The sequence below is a fragment of the Pavona decussata genome, unplaced genomic scaffold, assembly GCF_977016875.1.
Source record: "Pavona decussata unplaced genomic scaffold, jaPavDecu1.1 SCAFFOLD_32, whole genome shotgun sequence".
Lineage (NCBI taxonomy): Eukaryota > Metazoa > Cnidaria > Anthozoa > Scleractinia > Agariciidae > Pavona > Pavona decussata.
In genome coordinates, this window is record NW_028145455.1 from 2,807,597 (window position 1) to 2,816,788 (window position 9,192).

Here is a 9,192-nt window from a genome sequence, read left to right on the forward strand (position 1 = left end):
AAACAGAGTTGGATTTTGGATTGAAGCTCAGCGGTTGCGTGGTTTATGGAGGGTTATTTTCGGAGATTTTTGGGAGATTTTAAGGGCTGGGACTTTTTGGAACTCTATGTTCAGGAAATCGCCGCCATCTTTTTTCTCACAGTGGATTAAAACGCCACTTGTAATACTAGAATTGTATTCGACGCAACTGACGCCACGTTTAAATTACTGGATCTTCTTCATTTTTGAAGCTGTAAATGATAGGTTAATTTGCCTGGATATAAACTCGGTCTTCAGACAAATTCGGCTCGTTCGTGTGTCAACACGCCTTGAAATTATTCGTATCTAAATTTATTTGTCAGCGAAATAAGTATGCTGGCGTGCGTTTCTCGAAACTCCCGAAAACGTTTTGGCCCCGAAAAGCTCCCGTAAAGCTCCCGAAAACGATTTCTGGTGTTTCTCAAAGCATGCGAACATTTTGGACCCGAGAAAAGTCGCGTCATTTTTCCCCGATAATTTTCGGGTGCTAGAAAGTTCCCGAAATGCGTTTTCGGGAATGCTTTTTTCAGTTAAATGGTTGTATTGCGTTATTATTATCAAGGAAAAAGTTATCCAAAACAAGAGTTTGAGTTAATTGACAGATACTGGGCGAGACTCAAGCTAAAAATGTCTAAAAACCAAGAGAAAATTTCTTAAAATCTCACAGGCTTGCATGCGTTTGTGCGTGCAAGAACTTCGTATAGATGAACTTAAAGATTTTGTTGACTACAGTAAATTTACCGAAGTAACTCTTGCAAATCAGTTATTTTCAGTTGAACTTTTAAAGAATGGATCCGACAAGGCAAAAGAAGTAAAATTCGTACTTAAAAGACTTGATTTTTGAGAGATTATGGACCAAATAAAGACAATTTGATACTTTCCTCAGCGGTTCGCATATTGTCGAGTTTGATATGTGTGCAGTGAAATTTTATATTTTAAGTGGATAACGGACGATTAATTCTGTCTCTGTTAACGTTAATCGATTGAGAAGAAGCTCAGTTCAAGACCCACACATGTAGTCAAATGTTTTCAAACTGAAATTGGCCTATTTACTCGCCGAGATTGCGAAAAACTGTAACTGATTCATGGCGCTCGATTTCGTTTTTTAAGAATCATTAAAGCCGAACGTAAGCTTACTTTATTATAAAATAGAAAGCTTTAACTAACTAAAGGATACAAGTCTTCACACAGTGGACAACGTTGGCCTAAGTTTTGTGTTGACTCAGATTAAAACAGTTATTGCCACTCCCCGTGCTACTGAAATTTATCCTCAGTGACTTAAATCTAGACTTACGTATCCCTTAAATTATCAGTTCATCCTCAGGTAATGTAGAAAAAGTATTCGCCAAACGGGTTATGTACAGCAACTTCACAAAAAAAATTAAAAAACAACAACTAAAAACACATGACAATACCCACCAGACTTCGTCTGATTCTAGAAAACTTTCATTGGACAATGCTAAGCTGCAAATGTGATAACCCATTTTCTTGTAGTACTTCTTATAATTTGTTATATAATTACCAGCCTCCACTACGAAATTTTGAGTTCACAGTAATGCTGTGTCCGAGGATGCTAAAACTTGCTCAAAACCAACACATCCCACTTGTTTTTACTTTTGGGGGATTTGCGAGCAACGTTTTCAGTTCATTCAAACGAGTAGACAATAATATAATGGAAACTCTGATAAGTCTTGACGGTTTGACAGATAAATTGAAACATTAACAAAGCAACAAGGGTGATTTTAAGAGGTCAAGATTAAAATAGAAACCAATCAGTCTTCACGTTGTGAACGAGTTAGCTCAGTAATATCTGCTTTGAAATCTGTTTTTAGAACGGCATCTACCGGTAAATTTATTTTAGAAGTACAGTTACAGTTTTCAGCTAGAAAAATTAAAAGTTGTAATAATAAAACCGTGTTCAAAAATAATCTTTCCAGCTCTAGTCGCACTATCGTAGCCGGAACACGAAAAGATTCCTGAAAATATCGGGAGACATTTCGGGACACTTTCAGGTGTTCTGAGAAACACTTTTCGGGACCCAAGAAAAACACCCGAAAAGCGTCACGAAATGTTTTCGGGCCCGAAAAATTCTCGGGAGTTTTGAGAAACGCACGTGTGATCAGGCTCTATTTTTGTTTCGTCAACACATGCGCGCGCTCTAGTTCTGTTTCGCCATCTTCTCGCGCGCTCTATTTTTGTTTCGCCAACTGATACGCGCGCTATATTTTCGTCTCACCAACATTCTTGCGAGCTCTATTTTCGTTTCGCGCCAACTGATACGCGCGTTCTATTTTCGTTTCGCCAACATTCTCGCGCGCTCTATTTTTGTTTCGCCAACATTCTCGCGCGCTCTATTTCGTTTCGCCAACTGATACGCGCGCTATATTTTCGTCTCGCCAACATTCTCGCGCGCTCTATTTTTGTTTCGCCAACTGATACGCGCGCTATATTTTCGTCTCACCAACATTCTTGCGCGCTCTATTTTCGTTTCGCCAACTGATACGCGCGCTCTATTTTCGTCTCACCAACATTCTTGCGAGCTCTATTTTCGTTTCGCCAACTGATACGCGCGCTCTATTTTTGTCTCACCAACATTCTTGCGAGCTCTATTCTCGTTTCGCCAACTGATACGCGCGCTATATTTTCGTCTCACCAACATTCTTGCGAGCTCTATTTTCGTTTCGCCAACTGATACGCGCGCTCTATTTTCGTTTCGCCAACATTCTCGCGCGCTCTATTTTCGTTTCGCCAACTGATACGCGCGCTATATTTTCGTCTCACCAACATTCTCGCGCGCTTTATTTTCGTTTCGCCAACATTCTCGCGCGCTTTATTTTCGTTTCGCCAACTGATACCCGCGCTATATTTTCGTCTCACCAACATTCTCGCGCGCTCTATTTTCGTTTCGCCAACATTCTCGCGCGCTCTATTTTCGTTTCGCCAACTGATACGCGCGCTATATTTTCGTCTCACCAACATTCTTGCGCGCTCTATTTTCGTTTCGCCAACATTCTCGCGCGCTTTATTTTCGTTTCGCCAACATTCTCGCGCGCTCTATTTTCGTTTCGCCAACATTCTCGCGCGCTTTATTTTCGTCTCGCCAACATTCTCGCGCGCTTTATTTTCGTTTCGCCAACATTCTCGCGCGCTCTATTTTCGTTTCGCCAACATTCTCGCGCGCTTTATTTTCGTCTCGCCAACATTCTCGCGCGCTCTATTTTCGTTTCGCCAACTGATACGCGCGCTATATTTTCGTCTCACCAACATTCTCGCGCGCTCTATTTTCGTTTCGCCAACATTCTCGCGCGCTTTATTTTCGTCTCGCCAACATTCTCGCGCGCTTTATTTTCGTTTCGCCAACATTTCCGCGTAGTAAAATAGAGCCTTCCTTTTTTCCCGGGACTGGTTTCCATTTCTTTGCAAGGTGTATTGAGAAATCAAGCTTTTCGAAAACGTTCACAAAAACTCCTTAAAATTAAAACAACAGGCATGGGACAGATAAAGACAAGAATGTTTTGGGCTAAGAGTAATTAATTTCAGTCATTTCGAAACCGGGTAGAGGAAAACATTACATTACAGGATGGGTAACAGTACTCGAGCGAATGGAGGTTTGATATTGTTCAAATGAGAAAACACTCAAAATGTCACGAAGGACTTTAAAAATAGAGCGGCGTCCTTTACTCGGAAACTATAGGTCCTTCAGAGACTCGTAATCAAAGCAATCCTTCGTAATTCCTAGACGAATTATTCGTTTAGACAGTTTTTTGAAATCCGTTTTTGAAGAAATGGCCTTCGAAAATCATTAATAATTCATAAGCCCATTGACTTATTAAATGTTCGATAAAACATCACGTGCAGTGATTTTAAAACCCCGGCGATAAAACCTCCTCCCTGTTAGTATACGGTGTTTAATGTTTTTCTCGTATGCTAATTTCCAACGTTCACAAAAGCATCATTGTTATTAACTCTCTTGACACACGCTTTTCCAGGAATGTTTTTGAAGCCGTCAAAAAAACTCGCAGCACGCATTTTATTGGGTCTAAAACCACTCGGCTACGCCTCGTGGTTTTAAATCCCGATAAACACTTTTGCTCGTGTTTCAAACATTACTGTAAAACTGGGCACAGTCTACTCCCCCCCCCCCCCGGGTACTTCCCTATATAAGCTGTATAGGTACGTCTGTGGGTATATGCGGCCTAGAGCATTGGTGTTTGAGATGTTTTGGTGTTAAATGTGGTATAGATCTTAACCATTTTGGTCTGAAAGTCTGAAACGGTTTGGATTTTATAGAAACGAGTCTGGATTCTATAAACCACTCTGAAAATGCGGCCATGAATTCTGACGCCAGGTCTAGAAAAGGTACCGGAAAATTGCATAGTTTGGTCTGAAATATTACCAGGGTTTGGAGAACCGAGCCGTACACCTCAACCAAAAGTTGCAAGCAGTACCGCCCCCCGGTTCAGCAAAGCGCGATTATTGCATATTAATTGAGCATTGGCGTCACGTACGCCTTTAAGCTTTTGCATACAAATCAGTGTTGAGAAAAATTCTGGAGCTACTTCTTCCTTCTGAAGCCAGATATCCAAGGTTTTTAAATATGTTTAAAATTAGCGAAAAAGTTGTTCCAAACTGTATCGAACGACAGAAATAACTCAACAAGGCTACACACCCAACTGAGTAAAGGTCAGTAAACACCCTGTGTTGACTTCGAGAGAGTCGATTGTCGCCTATTTTTAGCGTCACTTCCAAAAAAGCTACATGACAAACACGAAATACGACGATATACCTGGAGCTTATGACATAAACATAACGACGAAAGGTGAAACGAAATTTTTTCTTGTCGTTGTGCCACAAGTGTGAAACAGCGTCTCTTTCACGCGGCCTTTGTGTCAAAGCACCTCATGGGAATTAGAAACCGCGCGAAATTTACGAAAAAATTATATGTTTGTCCTGTATATTATAGAGGGATGATGGACGCTTTGTTTTCTTCATATGGCAAATCCATCCTGGTCAAAGTGAACTGCAGACTGTTTAGCGGCAGTCCGATGCCTGTACATCTCTGCTGGTTTCTTTACATAATATGGCAATAAAGAAATGTTCCGTAAAAACCCGGTTTTAGCGTCCTTTGAATTCAGCAGTCATAGAATCAAACAATAACAAACGATGTGCTTTATTTTATGATGATATGTGAAGCGCTCGGTATCTGAAATTTGACCAGAAATAGATTGTCAAAAGAGAAAAAATTTGTGTATGGTTGAAAAGAGAGTAAATTCCTATTTGCGTCTATTTCTCAAGTCAAAATGACATAAATTATGAATAAATGTCATAAATTATAAATGAAACTGGTGAAAAGGGCGAACATTTTGGTCTAAATTTTCTGTGCAGTGTAACGAAGGTAAACGTAGCCAGTTAAATTAATAACAATAAGAAAAAATATATACTTACAAAAAATAAGGCAGCCCATCACCAACAAAAATAATTGGTCGAGGTTTCCGCCCATGGCTGTTACGCTGTCGACCAGTTTGGTAAAACTTTCTTGAGAAATGTTGGCCATTTTGACTTTCTCTGGAAATGACGATGCTAAACTACAAATGATACGAGCAGAGAATACAGTCCAGCCGCTGTGTTTGCTCCGACGCTGCTCCGAAGTGGCTTTATTGACACGAACTTCTGAGACCTTTCGCCTCACGTGTACTCTCAAGCCTTTAGCTAAATTTATTTATACTACAAACACGTGATTTTGAAGCGAACATGAAGCATGAATACTTATTTGCATATAGACTTTGACTCCCTCAAAACAAAGCCACCCCTGTACGCAAAAGGTAAACAATTGTGTGATTGATTTTGAAAAGCGTATGTCTTGATTGTCGTACAGCTTTTGTACACAGACAAATGAACATCTACAAGGTTTTTGCAATGTAAAACTGAACGATACCCTATTTGTTCTCGCAAGTATTTTAAATCACGCATACCACATTCGCGATATTTTAGTCTTTTAAGATAACCGTGGTAGTTATAAGGCAAGTGCCGGTGTCTACGAACGCCTTTGAAATAATTTGGTTTTGATTCATCTTGATTTGCTATCAATTTTGAGAACATAAGGTTATATTTAGTTTGCTACTAAAAAACTATTCATGCGCGTAGATATAAACAAAAGCGTAAAGCTTAGCTGTTTTGCATATGGACTTTGAGTCCAAAGAAATTCAAGCAAGGACGTGGGTTTTTTTTTACAAAGTTACTGCCCAGTTCAGACGCCGAACTTTTCGTGAGCCGAACTTAATTCAAATTAAGGTCGGCCCAAATCACGAAAATCCCGCCTTTTGATTCAGACACCGAACTTAATTAGCCGAACTTAATTTACTTGAAGCAAAACCAATCGAAATGTTAGCGTGTTTTTTTATTTTTAATTTTTTAATTTGAAATACGTAATAATAATTTATGCATTAGGTTCGGCTCATGAAAAGTTCGACGCCTGAATCAAAGCCGTTCCAAAGCCGTAATTCCCGGCTGAGCCAGGCGAGAAGAACGGCTGAGCCGTTCCAAATTGAAACAGCCGTTCTCAACTAATTCAGACGCCCGGAACTTTTCATGTACTTAATTCGAGATATTAGGTTCGGCTCATGAAAAGTTCGGCGTCTGAACCGGGCCTTACTATACTATTAAAACTGCAGTATCTATCATGCTGTACTTACAATAGTAATAATACTTACAGTGTTCACAATACTAACAATATCTTTCAATATCTCTCTTCACTAATAATAATTACAGTGCTTACAATATTTCACGTAATAGATCAAACACGAGGAAGAGTGTTTCCTCCGATTTCCAAACACCGAGAAGTAGGTCGGTAAAACGAGGCGCAGCCGAGTTTTTTTTAACCAACTTCGAGGTGTTTGGAAATAGGAGGAAACACTCTTTCGAGTGTTTGACATAGCTTCTCAAACTATTGATAATTCCTGAAGAAATTCGAAGCAAAAGTTCACAAAATTTTATGATAATTAAGATCACATTTCTAAACCCCCTTCACGGTAATGATTTGCTTTGTTTTGGCTTGATGAACTATTAATGAGTTTGAGAAATACATTTAATAGAGTTTTTTGGGTTCTTTTCCAACTGTTGCACATAATGAAGCCTTATTCACAAATTCAAAGTTTCATTTATAATTATATTGAAAATTTCCTGATATATTTTAAAATGGCACAATTCCTCTCAACAAAATTCTGTAATAAAGACTCAACTACAAGTAGAACTGAACGATGTAAAGTAAGTCAATATGTGTATTATAAAATAAAGGCAAACGGCTTGATAAAAGAAAATGTCAGTTACTGAAGAAGAGAACGTTGCTTAAGAAAGTCCTGCAAGCGCGTTTGTCGTTGTGGAAAACGGAGCTTCAATGAGTAAATTAGAACATTTCATCATTTAATTATATGTTGATTGTGGTTTACAGGGTTCATTGCAACAAAATCAAAGGATTATCACTCAGTAATTCATAAGCCCATTGACTTATCAAACGGTCGATAAAACATCACGTGCAGTGGTTTTAAAACCCGATAAAACCTCTTCCTTATTAGTATGCGGTGTTTAATGTTTTTCTCTTATGCGAATTTCCAACGTCCACAAAAGCATCATTCTTATGAACTGTCTTGACACACGCTTTTCCAGGAATGTTTTTGAAGCCGTTCAAAAGACTCGCAGCATGTTTTTTATTGGGTGTAAAACCACAGGGCTGCGCCTCGTGGTTTTAAATCCTGGTAAAACACTACTGCTCGTGTTTTAAATATTACGTATATAGCAAGGCCAACGTGGACAAGGGGTTCTAAAGCAACTGTGGTGCTGCGTCGGTGGGGAATGGAACGATTGCTTGGTGTTATCTACATTGGCCATCGTAAAGAATCTCTTTATAGTGGCCAATTTACCTTTAGCTATCAACTCTAAAGATAAAACGAAACATTCATAATAAACGTGTGTCAGTTTGAATGTTATCAGTTGTCACCTATTTTGGACTCATACCCCATTAGCTTTTTCAAAAGCAGGCCAAATTATTAAATTGTTGGTGGTCCTTTAATAGGAATAAAAACATTTAGGAGAACCCTCATCAGGACTAGCAAGGGTGGCCGCGGTCGCCGGCTTAATAGAGGAAGTTTTATTTACAGACGAGTGTACTAACATTCGGGACTTTGATCAGTAGAACTACATCTTTCAAAAGTTCTATATATTTTCACTGGCCGACACTTGTAACCTGTGGCTGCATTGTTTTTTAGGGCTGCAAACATTGTTCTGTTGTTCGTTCTTTTGTCCTCTCGACAGCCAATTTAGCTAGGCAGCAAACGGTACAGGACGCCCCACCTTGATAACCGGCCGGTTAATAGGGGGTGGCCACAAAATAAGGTCGCCACTAAAAAGGTGCTTGACTGTATAACTGGCAGGTCCATATTAGGAAGCTGTTAGGACTTTGACCTTGTAATCTCGACATGAAACGAGGGACGTGCAAAAAATACCTTCAGACGGTGCTAAGCCATCTGAACTCAGTCGAATGTACAGTGAAGATGGGCCTTTGCAAATATCTTGAACTCCGTTCCTAAATCATAATCCAAGGTGTCTACAAGATGAAAAGAAAAAAGAATGCAAAAAGACAAATGACAGTATACTGTATTAGTGTACCCGTCACGGTCAACAAAAAACAGCTTTCTCATGACGTTTACAACTCTTTCTTGTTTCAGGAACTCTGGCGGTGAGCGCTTCAAGTGACGTCGATGGAGAGTCTTGAAGAAATTTTCCACTACAGTTACTTTTGTTTTTCTTTCCGATAACAGAATAAATGTTATCTCATTTTGACATTACTGACAATTAGTGACCTAGTGACAGATCCGTACTGGCTTGGGGAATATTTGCATGAGGTTGTGCCAGTGGGACCGAGAGGAGCGCCTTTGATCGAGGGCCAGTATTTCACAGTGCGATCCCGAACAAGCGAAGCCAAAGAGTAATAGGCCAGTTTATTCTATGGCATCGCGTGCGAATTATGCTTATTATTTTACCGCCTAACGCTCGAGAACGTTCCAATTCTGTTATGAGTTCTGTTATAGACTTCAAGCAATACAGTTTTTAAGAACTAAAAATAAAACTAAAAAAAAAAAACAAAAAACAGTTATGATGGTAAAATAAAACGTAAGGCGC

At 39.4% G+C, this 9,192-nt stretch overlaps 1 long non-coding RNA gene across 1 annotated transcript in view; it reads left to right on the plus strand.

The window, feature by feature from the left end:
- Positions 1 to 8,858, plus strand: part of LOC146484649 (uncharacterized) — a 17,034-nt gene extending 8,176 nt beyond the window's left edge. The window contains exon 2 of the long non-coding RNA XR_014863610.1: positions 8,739 to 8,858. This is a non-coding gene — a long non-coding RNA (uncharacterized LOC146484649). The remainder of the gene's footprint in view (positions 1 to 8,738) is intronic.
- The last annotated feature ends 334 nt before the right edge of the window (positions 8,859 to 9,192 follow it).